Consider the following 17944-nt stretch of genomic DNA (forward strand, 5'->3'; position numbering starts at 1 on the left):
TATTTTGGATGATGTATGAATTATTTATGTATTGTGTGGCATGGCGAGTGTAAGCCAACTCTCTTTATCCCTTTCTTGTTTATTACATGGGATTGTGTGAAGATTACCCCTCTTGCGACAAAACCACTATGCGGTTATGCCTCTAAGTCATGCCTCGACACGTAGGAGATATAGCCGCATCGTGGGCGTTACATAAACATATGACCGAAAGAGGGATCGAAACAGCGATGCCCTTTGTGATCATCGGAGAGGCCAAGATAAATGCAGGTTAGAGATCGTGGGGCTAGTTTGTGAGCTGTGATGGATGTGATGTTAGGAAAGCATAGGCAACGAAATACCCGAAGAGAAAGGTAGTCGAGATCAGATAGAAGAAGAGATTGAAAGGGTGTATAGCGAGGACACATTTTGGTGGGGCGGATGTTAAGAAGAGGAGTAGCAGTGCGCAGAGCTTCGACCCAAAAACGGGGAGGAAGAGATGCTTGGTTAAGTAGAGTGCCTAGGATATCGTTGATGGAACGAAGAGAGCGCTCGGCCTTCCCTTTTTGAGAGGAGGTATAGGGAAAAGAAAAGCGTAGAATAATGCCATGGGACAGGAAAAATGTGCGGTTGGTGACGCTGTCGAACTCGCGCCCATTGTCACATTGGATAAAGCGAGTAGGTAGGCCAAAGTGTGTTTGGACATAGGTGAGAAAGCTGAGAAAAAGTTGATGTACATCATATTTAGCGCGTAGAGGGAACGTCCATATGTAGTGAGAATAATCATCTAAAATCACAAGATAATATTTATATCCAGATACACTAGGAATAGGAGAGGTCCATAGATCACAATGTAAAAGCTCAAAAGGAAAAGTTCTAACAGTAGATGATGTTCCAAAAGGAAGCCAAACATGTTTGTTGCATTGGCATGCTTTACAAAGAGAAGAATCATGTGGCACACTAATGCTAGGAATAGAAAATTCTTGTAGTAGAGATGACAGCGTTGAATTATTGGGGTGACCGAGCCGACGATGCCACAGATCAACTGAAGCCATCATGGCGCGAGGAGAGGGTGCAGGCGCGCCATGAAGTGGATAGAGATCGTCCGTGCTATTGTAGCGAGCGAGAAGTGTCCCCGTTCTCAGATCCTTCACAGGTAGACCAAAAGGATCAAATGCTAGAATGACAAGATTATCGATGGTAAATTGGCAAACAGAAATAAGGTTTTTGATAAAAGAAGGAACAACAAGAATATTGCGGAGTTGAAAATTGGCATGATCTGTTTGTATAGAAGAGTGACCGGTGCAAGAGACGGGAACAAGGGAGCCGTCGCCTATGGTGATGGAAGAATAAGCGGAAGGAAGACAAGCTGACAGAATATCCATATTTGAAAACATATGCGAGGATGCACCGGAATCGAAATCCAATCCGTACCTTGGTTATTGAGTGTAAAGTTGTTCATGGCGGCAATGAAGGCAGCTTGATCGCAGGCTGGCTGTGGTGGAGGAGCTGGCGGTCCGGGCGCAGGCGCGTGCGCGTACGGCATGGGTGAAGCAGGGCCGTAGGCGTAGGGCGCATAGGGGACCGACAGGTAGCCATGAGGTGATCCTTGGACGGCTGGTGATGGAGAGGTTGTGGTAGTGTAGACATGAGGTAGTGGCCATGGACCAAGGAGGCCGGGAGCACCGGTAGCAGGGCGAAGGCCCGGGCTCCAGTTGCCGGTGTACGCGGGAGGAGCGCTGTATGGAGACAACGCCGACCAGGGCATGGGCCACGCCTGAACTAGACCAGTCCAGGTGTCTTGGTGAGGGTGCCAAGACACGGGAGTAGTGGCCGATGGAGGAGGTGCCGGTGATGCAGCCGATGGTGGTGGAGCAGCAGGTCGAGGCTGCGGCGGCTGGTAGACGGGGTTTTTGGCCCGATAGTTAGGACTCGGGCGCCATCCTGGAGAAGCCGAGGATGTAGGCATCGATGGAGCAGGCGATGGAGACGCACAGATGGTGCAGAGGGTCGGGCGACGTGAAACACCTGGGGAGGACGCGTCGCCTTGCGCGCCTGGTTCTGTGCCTCAAACTGCAAGATGGAGCGGACCTCCACGAAGGAGGGGTAAGGTCGCAGCATAGGGATAGATTACAATTCAAGACTACCAAAAATTGAACCGGACGAATATACTCTAATACCTTGGGTCAGCCTTGGAAGCATCACCGAGAGGCGCAGAACCAACATCCAGAATGTCCTGAGGACCAACCGGTTGATGCCGCTAGCTGAGAAGATCATCTGCAATAGCTTCATGGAGATGGAACCTGATGCTCTCGCTCTGCTCCCGAACGCGCTGCCGCTAGGCCCACTTGTAGCGCCGACGTCACGGCCAGTCGGACATTTCCTGCCGGAAGACCTGACCTGCCTCGCCTGGCTCGACGCGCAGGCTCCCGGCTCCGTCGTCTATGTTGCCTTCGGGAGCTCCGGCGTCTTGGACGCGACGCAGTTCCAAGAGCTTGCCGACGGGCACGCGCTCTCCGGCCGACCGTTCATGTGGGTTGTCCGGCCAAACTTCACCACCGGAGCCACAGAAGATTGGTTCGGCGCGTTCAAGCGCCGCGTCGAGGGCAAGGGGTTGATCATGGGCTGGGCGCCGCAGCAGCGCGTGCTCTCGCACCGCGCCATCGCCTGCTTCGTGTCGCACTGCGGGTGAAACTCAACCATGAAAGGCATGCTGCACGGCGTGCCGTTCCTCTGCTGGTCGTACTTCATCGACCAGTTCGCCAACCAGAGCTACGTCTGCAACGTGTGGGGGCACGGGCATGAAGATTTGCCGAGACGAGCAAGAGGTCGTCGCGAAGGAGGAGATCGATAGCAAGGTGGCGCGGCTTCTCGGAGACGAGGGGGGCAAGGCTAGGGCGGCCACGTGGAAGGACAGGGCATGTGCGAGCATTGCAGAGGGCGGGTCCGTGCATGGGTACCTTCTCAAGCTTGTGAACTTGCTAGGAGAGCAGGGATCCCATCCCATCACTGCGTGAATCACGACACTAAGACATCGGACGGCTCCGAACCTCTACGTCAACAAATATAATAAAAGAAACTCAAACGGCTTAGATTTAGTTTTATAGTAAGTATATAGTGAAGTGGTGAGCATGGCATGATCTGCCTCCGTGTTAGAATGAGTTCTTTTTTCATGTTGGGAATTACTACAAAAAGACTATCCTATGGCGTTTTGGTATTTTTGAGTTAATAAAAGTGTTCTATCAGAAAAAGAATGGCCTTTGATATATCAAAATAATTTTTTATGTTTTCTCTAGAAGATCTTTATCATATTTTTGAGCAAAATTACTGCATGCGCGTTTCTTTTCAATCCTAGTATGATGCCCAACAAACGGTTCGAACTGATGTGTTAGGACAAAAATTGTACGTCAAGTGTCATACGTATAGCCGAACTCTATTTTGAGTGGGAAACACAATGGATTTGGGCGAGCCGAGTTCATGGATTCGTCTTGAAACGCCGATAATGAGGACGATTTGGATAATTTGAATTCAAATTTAATCTATTTTATTTCAAAACTTTATGTTTAAATTGTAGTATTTATATTTTAATTGTTGTTGCATTGGAATATTTTATCTATGAAAGAATTGAGCTGCTTATCTTTGATTATTTTCAGTAGCTTGAGTGTAAAAGAAACTGAGGGGTGGCATTTGGTGTCGACGGTTGCATGGCCGGCACTGCTGTCTACGGACATGGAACCCTTTAACAGTCGCGCAATGTGCGCTCGCTTGCCGTGTCCACGTCAGCTTCAGTACATGCCAATGCACGAATAGTGCTTTCAGTTCCGATTGGATGTGAATGGGTTGGGCAGGAGCGCCTCGTTCGTGGCCAGATAACACCTCCCCCAGGAGGATTTGCCTTCCCCATGAAGGTAAACGACTTCCTCGCCTCTTCCATCCCTTCCCTCGGATGTAGTTGGCCAGCGGGCTCGAATCTGAACGAGATAAGCGATGTGGGTAGCCGACGAGGAGACAAGATTCGTCAGTGCCGGTGCATTTGGATGGCGGCGGCACCACTGCGTAAGATGCCAATAGCAGGGATAGCGAGCTGGCGCAGTCCGAAGAGTGCAGTGAAGCCGGATCCGCAAGCTTCCAGGAGGATTAAATCGGTACTATTACAGAAACTGGTACACTCTGGTTTCGTTAATGTTGTAGTTCTTCGATGAAAACAGACGCAATTTCTCCCTTATAAAATGGACCACTGTCTGATTAAGGAATATAATGACATCTGGGAATAAGTTTTTAGATGTTCGCAACATAAGAATACTAAGCCTTCAGCTGAATTGCTGCATGCTGCCGTGGTGTTTGCATAAGTAGTGTTATATATATTTTAGTTTAGTCATGTGCATCTGTGGTGCTAACCTTCAGTTCAATCCTATGTTATACGTGTGCTTCAATGAGTTCATGTTGATGCTTGAGATGACAAAGCTTTTCGGTGCATCCTGCAGGGTAATCCACCAGAGCAATAGGAGGATGGGAGCTGAGGCCTGATCGGGATGCAGCGCCCGTCCCGGTCCCTGCTACCGTCAGAGAGGCGAGGATGTCGTCGGCCGCACCATAGCAGCTCGGCAGTTCCATGAACAGCTGGGCGACCTATGCCGCCGCCACGCTGTTGCACGGCTCCACACCCTCAGCATGAATGGGGATGGGTATGACAGCGACGACAGCTACAACGCCACGCGGCCCGTGAGTACCCGACTACCTGCTCTCCTGTAGGCTGTAGCTATTACGTTTTGTTCTGTTTGACGGAGTACTACTACTTTGTGTACCTGTTTTGATTTTGGCATAACAATTAGAGTAAATAGTGTTTTGCTACTAAGTATGGCATGTTTGTTCTCTCAGGTTGTGAGTTTTCTAATGTTGTTTCATAACGAAGAAGTTTTCCCAGACTAGTGGAAAGAGGAGAAAGGTTGGGGTTCAGATGGATACTTGTTTATTTTTTCAGTGTTAATGTCACTATTCTATCTTCTTGCTGTTGCAGGTTGTTGGCCTGCCCATGCTACTAGAGCTGTCATGGGTGCTTGGTTTTGCAGGTTGGATTCTGGAGGATCGACAACCTGCAGGCTGGCTGGATCATGTGCCCGCCTGTTCTTAATTTGAAACTCGGTGGTTGATTCATAGGAATCGTTACTAAGCCCACACTCTCCTGTACCTAATTGTCATTGTCACCTCGGTGGTTGATTCATGGGAATCTTTACCAAGCCGGTGAGAATGACTTGTGAGTTTCGATGATGGTTCGTTCTTCTCCTACTTCTAATTTTCTCCTCTTTACCACTACTTGTCACTCGGTGCCGATTCCGTTCATCATCGTGGTTACTAATAATGCAGTATCATGACCATGTAATTCAATTTTTTGATTATTCAAATTCTGATAGCACCAGAAAATATTTTCTATTTGCATTAGTAATCATATTAGTGCCTGAATTATGGTATACTTTGTGCAGATCCCCTCGTAAATGAATTTGACTGAATCAAATCGATCTCCACTTTCAAGGATGTTCATAGTAACAAAGGCATTTTTGGAATCATACCTCGACTGTAAGTATCATCTATTTTTTTTCTTGGCTGAAGTATCATTTATGTTTTTATAAGCAAGCCTGTTATGCATGATGTGTTTCCTGTTATGTGCAAGTTTTATTTTACTGCCCCGCAAAAAAATTATTTTTCTGTTATCTCTTGGTTGGGAATACATGCAAATGAAGTTACTAGCTTTCCTTTTTCTGGTAATAACTTAAACCATGCACTTCACTTATCAGTTATTGCTAGATTGGACAAGTTGGCGTTATTATACACAGAAACCACAATATTTCATAGTTAAGCTATTCTACTGTGGTGACTGATAACTGGCGAAGATATCATTTCATAATCAGGATGTAGCATGTGTTCCTAAAGCTATTGACTTGGTAGCCAGAGAACTCACTTCCCCGCGACTCCTGGTCATGGTACCTTAACTCTCTTATGTTTGTTCATCAGTCATCAAGTATTTTATGTATTGCAGCTTGAAACTAGTGTCTTTAAGAATTTGTTTTCACAATGACAAGAAACTTCTAACTCGGCGTTTCGTTTTCATCTACTGCACTATATATTCGTCTTGCATTTTACAGTTAAATTCATCCACTGCAGTATTGACTAATTTCTCTTACCACATGACTACATTTCTTCAAACTATGTTGGTTTTTAGTCCTTGAGCTACTCCCAATAGTAGATCCATGAATTTTGTTATCCTTATGTGAAATATATTACCGACTACTTGGAAAATTAGATAGGGCTTTGGTACTACTATTTTTATACCCCGCACAAACTCTACAACACTAAGGACAAATTTTTAATATTGATCATTTGTGTATTTTTTTCTTCATGTATAATTTCCAGTGTTGACAGCATAAACTAATCTGATCCATCAAGCATTTATAAAATACCATGGGAATATTTCATCAGGCACCACCAAACTGACAATTCTTCACTTGACACTTTCAATGCTTGTCATTGAGTGTATGATTGTTTCTAACTGGATAGGATTTGCTTTTCATCCCCTGCAGTTTATGATAATCTTGTAATCTACAACCTAAATTCTATTATTGTTTGCTTAACTTTCAACTTTCATTGTTTACTTTATCTCACTTAGTGCAATCTTCTTGTGTTTAGCTCTGCTTTTTTGTCAAACCTCACTTAACATTTTATTCTAACCACACAATTTGAGAGCATCTTTCTTTGTTTAGCTCGGCGGGATCAAACACCACCATTCTCGCCGACGTCCAACCAGCACCACGCAACTAATGGTGCTGCCGGCATGTGACGCCCTCGTCCGTGCTGATCTAGCTTTTCAACCTGTCATTCCGGGCATCTACTTTTGATGTGCTATTTGCTCTCTTTTCATAAGTGTAGCTTACATGATCAGTTTTGTAGGTGCACTATACTTCTGTGTTGTATCTTTGTTTTTCAAGAAGCGACAGCATGCTTCTTTCAGTGTTATTTTATTGCTATCCATTGGCATGTGCTACGAGAAGTGAAAAGGGTGTATATGCATGTACCAATGCTAAGTAATTTAGCTGCTTTCATCAATTCAGCAACATTTGTCAGTGCATGTGTTGCCCAGACCCCAGAAAGCAAGTGAAAGATGCGGCCACCTACCAGACACCGCCGAACTTTCTCTCAGGAGGCGCCATGAGGTGGCGCCCCAACCCCTAGTTTAGTGTCATCGGATGCCCTAAGCCGATTGAGAGGTCAGCGAACTACACCTAAACAAAAGCATCTGCCATTTTCATCCAATTTGGCGCTGCTCAGCCTTTTAAGAACCAACATTTTGAAGCTCCTTAGAATCGGTGACTGCTTTTAATGGTTAGGAATGCCCCAAAAACAGAACACGAAACTAAACATGTCGATCACACCCGACAAGCTGTCTATATCAGACTGTGATTTTGTACAATTAAAAGAGCAGATGAATTAGCTATTGTTAAATTTTACCTCTCTAGGCAGCCGTTCGAAAGCGCAAGGGGACAAGCTTTTATGTTGCTTCTTGGTCCAACTCTAATTGCTTTTAGAGAGTGACTACATGACTAACTACTGACCATGACCTAAGATCAAGATTTTCTGGTCGCTTTTACAGCTAGCCCTAAAGTCTTCTCGGACGGTTTGTGGGAAGTGATCTAGAAATCGTTACGTCTCTCTCTCTCTCTCTCTTGCTTTTTCTTTCGAGTGACTGTAAAACTTGTTGGTGGTTTTCAATGAGAAGGCTCGTTGTTTCAAAAATATATATGCCTCGTTTTAGAAATGGAAAATTAAAAAGATAAAAAGACAACAATATGGATAACATTTCTGATTTTTTTTTTCAAAATGGCAGTTATCATGCATTCATTAAGAAGAAAAAAGTTGACCAGTTAATTAAGAAAACCAGACGAAAACTAAATTGCCCAGTTGATCATGGAAAACCGGACGAAAACCATCACAGCCGCTGACCAGCACACACAAGATACCACACGCACACCACTTCAAAGAGGGCCTCGTTCAAACAATTTCTGCCTCCCATCGGCGGTGCCGCTAAACAGGTGGATCCCGGTTCTTGCCGGCGGGAGGGCTTTATTTTTATATGTTTCCTTGAGTTCTGCTAAGGTTTGTGTTATGTACAGGAGGACGAGACGACGACGGCTCCTTGAAGATGGAATAAGTTTCTCCCCGCCTAGCCATCATTCCGGTGGTGCGTTTAGCATCATCGGAGAGTGTGTGTGGAGATGTGTCTCCGGTGAATCTCGCGGGATTCAGTCAGTGGTTGTCTTTGTTGGATCTGCTCTGATCCGGTCTTTGTTCGTCTACGTTAATGTGTCTTCAGGTTGGATCTCACAGGATTTAGTCGGTAGTTGTCTTTGTTGGATCCATTCGGATTCAGTCTTTGTTCGTCTATGTCAATGTGTTGTTAGATTGGATCCTTCCAGTCTACACTTCTCTTCATCTACGACGGTTGTTGTTCTGGTGCGCTGATCTTATAGGGCCTTAGCGCGATGACTTCCCAACTGTCTAATAAAAAAAATTGTCTAGCTTCGGCGAGGGAGTAGTGATGATGGCAGCACGCTTTTGACTCACTTCAGTGTTTGTAGTCGTCGCTAGGTCGTCTACTGATCTAGATGTAATTTTTATTATTTCTGGTGTTTGATTGATGATGAATAGATTACAAGTTTTGCCGTGAAACAAAACCCAAGATAACCGCTGCTTAATTAAAGATAAACATATGGTCATCAGACTGGGAATCTGCTGACACAAGCGCTGACGAATATCAAATAATTGTGTGCACCCCTTCAAATACGCTCACGTGATGGGTTATCTCTTTCCACACGGAGTGTCAAGCTTTGAACTTGCAAACTTCTTGAGCTCACACACTATTCTAGACAGCCTCCATGGTTGCTGGTGCTGCTGCTCAACCTCGTGTCATGGTGCTACCCTTCCCCGCACAGGGCCATGTCATCCCGCTCATGGAGCTGTCTCGCAAGCTCGCTGGGCACGGCCTCACGGTAGACTTCGTGAACACCGAGTTCAACCACGACCTCGTCATGGAAGCAATGGCAGAGAAGGGAGCAATTCCTGATGGGATCCACGTGCTCACCATTCCGGACGGCCTGGGCCCCGGAGACGACCACGCCGACATCGGCAAGTTTGTCAAGGACCTGCCAGCCGCCATGTCCGGCCGCCTCGAGGAGATGATCCGATCCAGGAATATTAGGTGGGTGATCGTGGATGTGTCCATGACCTGGGCACTGCAGGTGGCCACCGCCGCGGGTGCCCGCGTTGCCTCGTTCTCGACGTACTCTGCAGCCGTGTTTGCTCTCAGGATGAAGCTCCCCAAATTGATAGAGGATGGCGTTCTTGATGAAAGTGGTAAGAACAAATCAAACATTTTCATTCTTGGTATGGTTAAGATCAACTGAGAATATGGAGCCAATTTATTTAGGGAATGTAAAGGGGGAGGGGAAGATCCAAATGGTGCCGCCCATCGACGCGTCGGAGATCCCCTGGGTCAGCCTGGCCAGCACCAGCGCCCCTGAGAGGCGCAGAAACAACATCCAGAACGTCCTCAAGACCAACCTGACGATGGCCACTCGCCGAGGTGGTCATCTGCAACACTTCCATGGAGTTGGAGCCCGACGTTCTGGCCCTCCTCCCGAACGCTCTGCCTCTCGGCCCGCTGGTGGCGCCCACGCCGAGGCTGGTCGGACACTTCTTGCCCGAGGACCTCGCCTGCCTCGCCTGGCTCGACGAACAGCCCCCCGGCTCCGTCGTCTACGTGGCCTTCGGCAGCTCCGGCTTCCTGGACACGACGCAGTTCCCAGAGCTCGCCGACGGTCTCGCGCTCTCTGGCCGGCCGTTCCTGTGGGTGGTCCGGCCAGACTTCACCATCGGAGCAGGACAGGATCAGTTCGACCTCGGCGCGTTCAAGCGCCGCGTGGAGGCGAAGGGGCTGGTGGTGGGCTGGGCGCCGCAGCAGCGGGTGCTCTCGCACCCGGCCGTGGCATGCTTCGTGTCGCACTGCGGGTGGAACTCGACCGTGGAGGGCGAGCTGCACGGCGTGCCGTTCCTGTGCTGGCCCTACTTCGCCGACCAGTTCTGCAACCAGAGCTACGTGTGCAACATGTGGGGCATCGGCGCAAAGGAGGAGGTCCGGAGCAAGGTCGCGCGGCTCCTCAGTGATGACGAGGGGGTCAAGGCGAGGGCGGCGGCGTGGAAGGAGGTCGCGTGCGGCAGCATCCGGGAGGGAGGGTCCTCGCATGGGAACTTGCTCAAGCTTGTCAGCTTGCTAAGACAACAATGATCGATCGATATTGTTACTTCTTAACCTCGAAACTGTTGTGCTGTCCGATGCACGGGGGAAGAAACCAGTCCTTCTCGGCTATGAACTGCATCATTAGAGAGAGACACGCTATCAAAATGGATGGCACGGCCTGCTTGACAAGGATCTCACGCGTGAGGTGTTTTGACGGAACGGCCGACTCGGAGCACAGACCGGCCACCGCAAAAACAAACGGATTTGCTATTTTTCACTCGAGTGTTTTTCAATTGGCTATCATTCGAGTTTGTGCCTGTCTGATCTCACGCTGAGATTCGCGCTGAGAGTTGTTGTTTTCAGTCGTGGGTTTCTTTTGTCATGTCTGGTCTGGTGCGGTTTTATTTTGGCCGGCGCGGGTTTATTGCGGGTCTGTCCGTTACAGTCTCCCCCGTGTTTCCTTTTGAATTTTTTTCCCCCATTTCATTTGGGTGGTATTGTTTCGAAAGGACGGAGTGGCAGAGGAGGTGTTCGAGAGGCGAAGGAGTCGAGGCGATTCCCTTGGGTTCCTTGCGTTTTTGAGATCCCTCTCTGGTGAATCTTGATCTTCCTCTTCGATTCCCTGCTTCCCTGGTTAGTTTTTGTCTCTCTCTATCTCTCTCTTCACGCGTGCGATTTTTCATGATTGTGGTTGTGCAGCTTCCAGATCTAGGTCTGGGGTTTGTTGGTAGTAGTGTGTTCGTGCGTTTGTGTTGTAGATTTTGTTCTTATTTGAGTATTTAGCAGTTGGTTCTGCTTCGTGGCTCGTGTAGTTTTTTGTGGATTCTGTGTGCTCGCATCAGTTGTTAGTATTTGCGGATCCCGTGTGCTCGCGTTGTTAGGTTTTAGGTGTTCTCCTTTCGATCGTCTTGTTGTAGCCGCTGTTTGTTACTCGTTTATGAATTTATCATGTATATGTAATTATATAATATAAATAATAATTATAAGAGACACGCGCTCAATGTTAAACAACTATTGAACAAACATAGCACGGAGGGGGCAATGCCCCCTCCCTATCGATGTTGGCCAAGTGCAGCCGGCGGCACCATTTGCCTTTGGACGGTGGCAGCTTGTCCACCGTCTTCCCGGAGCCGAGGATCCATATGAAGAACACGACGTTGCACACTTGGATGGCACGGGACATCATGGCCGCAAAAGCAGGACAAGTAATGTGTGTTGTAGATTGCGCTGACCCCGCATGCCGCGATGTCACCGAAGAAGGCCACCAGCCACAACACTTGGCTGGCCACCGCAACAAAGCTCCATGAGCCAACACACAAATCATTTACATTCCAGTGATTAGTTGCGGTTGCGGGTACAAAATTCAGCTACAGTCATCTTTTTTCCAAAATAAGGAGATCAAATTGTAAGAGGATTAGAGGTGAGAGACTCAACACAATGGGTTGTGTGTTGTATTGAGCCTCGTGGGTAAAAAGCCTCCTAAAGATAAGATGAAAAGAATTCCTATCTAATTTCGAACAATCCCTAACAACTGAAATATATACATATTCCAACATGATAGAGACAACAACTTGGTCCACACTCCACTCCACATAAAATTTTATCAACAGGATCATATGAGTCATTACCCGGATAACCTTTTCTTTAAAGAAGACAAACATGTGGTCAGTTGACTAGAGATGAGTTGATGCAATCCCTGATGCAACATCAATTAGTCTGGCAGACACTTATATATGCACATGTGTGGGCAACCCTGTCGTCCTCGTCCACAGGGAGAGTGACAAACTTTTTTAACAAGAAAAGGCGCTGAGAGTGACAAACTTTGCTCTTGCAAATTTGTCAAGGCATACTCTATCCTAGCGCGAACAACCTAGCTCAATGGCTGCTGCTACTGCTCAAGCTCAACCTCGTGTCATGGTGCTGCCCTTTCCTGCACAGAGCCACGTCATCCCGCTCATGGAGCTGTCCCGCAAGCTCGCCGAGCACGGCTTCGAGATCGACTTCGTGAACACCGAGTTCAACCACGGCCGCGTCCTCCAAGCCTTGGAAGAGGACGGAGCAATCCCAGGAGGAGTTCACATGCTCTCCATTCCAGACGGCCTGGGGCCTGGCTACGACCATACGGACATCGGCGGGCTGGTCAAGGGACTGCCGGCCGCCATGTCCGGCCGCCTCGAGGAGATGATCAGGTCAAGGAAGACGAAGTGGATGATAGTGGACGTGTCCATGAGCTGGGCGCTGGAGCTGGCCACCACGGCGGGTGTCCCTGTCGCCTTGTTCTCTACGTACTCTGCAGCCGTGTTCACGCTCAGGTTGAAGCTCCCAAAGCTGATCGAGGACGACGTTCTTAATGAAAGTGGTAAGAGCAAATCAAAATTTCCATTTTCATGTAACTCGTTGGTTTCCTGGTCTTTTCTTGGTATGTGGACTGTACACCATGAACATGGACACCACGTACGTTACGCAGGGAACGTGAAGAGGAACGAGAGGGTCCAACTGATGCCGCCCGTTGACGCGGCCGAGATCCCTTGTCAGCCTGGGCAGCATGCCTGAGAGGAGGAGAACCAACATCCAAAACGTCATCAGGACCAACCGGTTGATGCCGCTAGCTGAGACGATCATATGCAACACTTCCATGGAGATGGAACCTGACGCTCGGGCTCTGCTCCCGAACGCGCTGCCGCTCGGCCCACTGGTAGCGCCGACGTCGAGGCCGGCCAGACATTTCCTGCCCGAAGACCTCACCTGCCTCGCCTGGCTCGACGCGCAGGCCCCCTGCTCCGTCGTCTACGTCGCCTTCGGGAGCTCGGGCATTTGGACGCGGGCAGTTCCAAGAGCTTGCCGACGGGCTCGCACTCTCCGGCCAACCGTTCCTGTGGGTCGTCCGGCCAAATTTCACCACCGGAGCCATAAAAGGTTGGTTTGACGCGTTCAAGCGCCGCGTCGAGGGCAAGAGGCTGGTCGTTGGCTGGGCGCCGCAGCAGCGCGTGCTCTCGCACCCTGCCGCCGCCTGTTTCGTGTCGCACTGCGGGTGGAACTCGACCATGGAAGGCATGCTGCACGGCGTGCCGTTCCTGTGCTGGCCGTACTTCGCTGACCAGTTCGCCAACCAAAGCTATGTGTGCAACGTGTGGGGCACCGGCATCAAGCTTTGCCGAGACGAGCGAGGGGTCATCACCAAGGAGGAGATCGAGAGCAAGGTGGTGCGGCTGCTCGGCGACCAGGGGGTCAAGGCGAGGGCTGCGACGTGGAAGGACAAGGCTTGTGCGAGCATTGCAGAGGGAGGGTCCTCGCATCAGTGCCTTCTCAAGCTTGTGAACTTGCTCGGAGAGGTGGGATCCCATCCCATCATCGTGTGATCACGACACCAGACATCGGACGGCTCCGAACATCTACGTTGATATACAAAAAGTAAGAGAGTTTTTACGGTACATCATACTATCGAATTTAAGGGGTAGTATTAAGCAGATCCAACGGTTAATATGATTCAACGCTGAATTTAGATTGAGGGCAGCTTGGTAATTTCATATTAGGCTGCCCCACGACCTCGCCTCCTCCTATTTCACGGTCGTCGCTAGCCCCCACTGCGTCTCCTCAGCTCTCCTCCCGCTCTGCCGCCAAGCTCGTGTTCATCGAGTTCGATGTTCAGGTCTACACACATGCAGCCGTTGCATCCACTCACGATTCAGCAGGAGGAGATTAGTATTCCCGGACGGACGGGCCTCTGTAGCCAGGTGGGTGAGAACGGCGATCTGGTGGACTGCTTACACGTCGGCGCTGCCGCTTGACTGGTGCATGGGAGTCGTGGCTCAACGTCGTCTTGGTCGATCCGCCTGGCTCGTGCGACGCGGCGCCACCTGACGGCATGGCAGAAATGTGACGGAAAACATCGGGTGCCCATCTTCGATCCTGCCCTCGCGGAGCTCTACTCGTCGCCACCGGCCAGCTTGTAATCACACTGTGAGTTCATGCAATAAAGAAAATCACAGGGATAATATGTGTTTGTGACCATCAACAAACATCTCGTGTGTGTATGTGTGTTCTTGTTGCATACGTGCGTGAGGTGATTGTGTATCCGGCCGGCGATGAGTTTACAAGCGACGTTAGCATTTCTACATCGATGTGTCAGGGCACATTCCAGCTTGGGGAACGAATCTAAGGCCGTCAGCTTCCTTTGTCAATAAGCATTGAAGTACCCAAAATGCCCTTAATCAGTAAATATACTACCCAAAACTATGTGTAGTATTGATTCATCTGGACCCTTCAAACCATAGAAATGAACGGCCCAAATTGACTTGATGTACTGTAAAAGGTCTCAAAAGTAAAAGTCAAACAGCTTAGATATATACTCCCTCCGTTCCATATTAGTTGTCGCGGAAACGGATGTATGTAGACATATTTCGGTGCTAGATATATCCGTTTAGCGACAACTAATATGGAACGGAGGGAGTAGCAACAAAAAATAATGGTTTGATATAGTAGCAACAAAAAAACTAGTGAAATGGTCCACAAGGCTCAAGGCATGATCTTCCTGCGTGTTAGAATAACTACTAAAACGCACGTGCGTTGCCACGGCCATTTGAAATATTTTGTTGAAGTTATATATAAATATAATGCATGTTAAATTTCACATGCATACAAAAAATGGCTAGTAACAACCACGTAATAATTGAAAGCAATGATCCAACTAATAATCTGTAAGTACATAGGGAGCAATGATCCAACTAAGAATCTGTAATGAATTAATATCTACTTGATGGGCTTAAGATATTCTCAATATCAGAACTGTTATGTTTAGGTTCATACGCACAATATTTGAGCAAGTATAATAAAATTTCTTCCTCAACTCATAATCATCTTGCATAAACAATATATATAGTTAGCACGGATATTTCACATGGAAGGTCTAAAAATATGCAACAGAGAATACTCATTGTGCAAACTGGACGATTCAAATCTTTACCATTCCACGAGAGCATAAAATCAAAAACAAAAGAGCCAGACACATCCATGTAGTTGAATATATTAGTATTATCTTGAATATAGTGATAACAAAATAAATGCTTGCACCTTGAATATTCTGATAATGAGATATATAAATTTACCTGTCCATGCTCGTCGGAACACCGGTCGAAGATATATAGATATATCAGAATTCCATATGGATTGCAGTATTTTGAGTGTGTTGTTGAATTCACTCCCAATTTTTTGTAATTTCACTAAATGTCTCAAAGTTTTAAACTCTAGCGACTATGATGTATGAAGAGTCCAAACTGTATACAAGGCAGACCTTCTGTGGATTGTGGTGTCCATCGAAAGGTCTTTGTGAGGGTCCTCGCCCTAGATCGGGTGGCTGTCTTCAATGCAGAGTTGCAAATTACACGCGACGACTTGACGCACAGAATGGTTGTGCACTATGTGGCGTGGCAGATCTGCATTGTGCAGCACGCCAAGGTGGCGAAACATGCCAGACGGCAGGACGTGCGCCGACGGTGGCTTCAAGTAATCGACCTTCATGTCGGCCATCGCGATGCCGGCCAATAAGGGTGTGAGGCACAGTAGCTGGCTACCACGACCTCGAAGCTGCCTGGAAAACACAATCAATTCGTCAGAATAACAAGATGAAGAAATGCAGTCCTCATGAGAGGCAGTTTATCCTCATCCCAGGCACGGATCGGCCTAACATGAAGAATCAAATAGTTGTTGGAGTGGTCGTGAGTGCTCATCTAGACCCTATTTTTCCATGAATGACCATGTAGAGGTGAATTTTATCTGGAACAAAACAAATTTTGATAGTCACAATGTCAGCTCTTCAAATAAAATTTTCTTCGGAGTTTCCTCCGAAGCTAGGGGCAACGCCCCCCCCCCCCCAAGTTTCTATACGTTTGTTACAAATGATAGATATGGGTTTATTGACATTCGACACACAATGGAGGGGGTGTGTTGTGTAGGTCAGATGTAGTTGCTAGCAGAGTTGTAAATGTGCAGTTTTGAGTTTGTTCTTAAGTCACATAAATATACCCTGTCTTGGCTTCAAAATATTACTGAGTCACCGCTCAGAAGTAACATTTAAATTGTCTTTTTATCAACTGTATTTATAGTCGTTGGGACATCACTTCTGGAGTAACAGTACCTATGAGTAATCTTAACTCACATCTTTCCTTAGTTTAGTCAACATTATAATCACAATGTCATTCAATTTTCATATATTCTACGGAGTACTTCTCTGCAAACTAAAATACAACCCTATTGCACAGATTTGTCATGAATCCAAGCAGTCAACCCTTTAATGAAGTTTTCATGGGACGTATCCAATCATCCACAAGAATGTACTCCCTCCATCCCAAAATAATTGTCCCAACTTTGTACTAAGCTTGAGACACTTATTTTGGGACAGATGCAATTTTACGTCTCCCCATCATCTTGGAATGCCTTAGACGATTAGGCAGTCAGCATGTGTCAGCTATTGTATGATGTTGTGCACACTGTATCGAGCCTTTGGCCATTTCAACTAAATGGACTACTATTGTTTGATGCTGACCACTTCTCAGTTTTTGCGGTTGATTAGGCATTACAATCTATGTTTTGCTTCACTTCCCTTGTTACTGAGCTTGACAAGAGTGTCAATGTGGGTGGTGGTCTGTATGTGTTTAAGATATTTGGTACAGTGTAGCTTCGTATTGGTTCTCTTTTGCCAGCAATGACTTCTAAGTTTGCTCAATTGTATATTGTTGATTCTTCTGATGAGTCGCAATGTAGGTTGGATTTTTTTACAACAAATATCTGAAGACAATAGAAGACACATCGAAAAGAGCTTAGACATAAACACAGACAAAATCAGCCACGAGCACAACCGATTATAAACATTCAACACCGTGAGGATTTGGTTTCCCAATAAAACACACAACATACTAGACTACTCGAACACGCCATACAACATCCATGCGTATACAGCTAGGACACCTAGCTAATCACCGGCCATACTAATCACAATTAGCTTAATCCTAGTTGCATTAGGATACGATTATTGCCAACACACTAGCTAATTGTAGTAGAGAGTGATGCGAGCTCCCGCGGAGAAGATTGCGAACCCAACCAGAGGAATAACCGTGTCCCCAGCAATGAGAACCGCCTTAGCCCACCCACCCATGCATGCGAAGGTGGAAACTCTGGCAAAGATGAAACTATCACGAATGCATATCAAGGAGAGGAAGGAGAGAAGATTGAACAGTAGACCAGTGAAGAGAGCCCCTCGGCAGCACTTGACAGCTGACGGCGGGAGCTCCTCGAGAGTTTTCTTGGATCCCATCATCCACATTACAAGTGTGGCGCAGCAGACCTGCACCACGTAGCACGCCAAGGTGGCGAAAAATGCACGGCAGGACGTGCGCCGACGGTGGCTTCAAGTAATCGACCTTCATGGCGGCCGTCGCGATGCCGGCCAACAAGGCTGTGAGGCATGGTAGCTGGCTACCCACGACCCCGAAGCTGCCCGGAAAACACAATCAATTCGTCAGAATAACAAGATGAACAAGTGCAGTCCTCATAAGAGGCAGTTTATCCTCATTCTAGACACGGAACGGCCTGACATCAAGAATCAAATAGTTGTTGGAATGGTCGTGAGTGCTCATCTAGACCCTATTTTCCCCATGAATGACCAGGTAGAGGTGAATTTTATCAGGA

At 47.5% G+C, this 17944-nt stretch overlaps 3 pseudogenes across 1 annotated transcript; all 3 read left to right on the forward strand.

Annotated features, from left to right (window-relative positions):
• Nucleotides 1–1812: 1812 nt before the first annotated feature.
• On the forward strand, nucleotides 1813–2993 carry LOC147972964 (UDP-glycosyltransferase 83A1-like; annotated as a pseudogene).
• A 5892-nt stretch (nucleotides 2994–8885) lies between these two features.
• On the forward strand, nucleotides 8886–11290 carry LOC125510651 (UDP-glycosyltransferase 83A1-like; annotated as a pseudogene).
• Nucleotides 11291–12012: 722 nt separating this feature from the next.
• On the forward strand, nucleotides 12013–14406 carry LOC125505988 (UDP-glycosyltransferase 83A1-like; annotated as a pseudogene). Its single transcript, XR_015603527.1, has 2 exons — nucleotides 12013–12620; nucleotides 12729–14406. The product of XR_015603527.1 is annotated as a UDP-glycosyltransferase 83A1-like (transcript).
• The last annotated feature ends 3538 nt before the right edge of the window (nucleotides 14407–17944 follow it).

The sequence above is a fragment of the Triticum urartu genome, chromosome 5A, assembly GCF_056163025.1.
Source record: "Triticum urartu cultivar PI428250 chromosome 5A, HENAU_Tu73, whole genome shotgun sequence".
In the NCBI taxonomy this organism is placed as follows: Eukaryota; Viridiplantae; Streptophyta; class Magnoliopsida; order Poales; family Poaceae; genus Triticum; species Triticum urartu.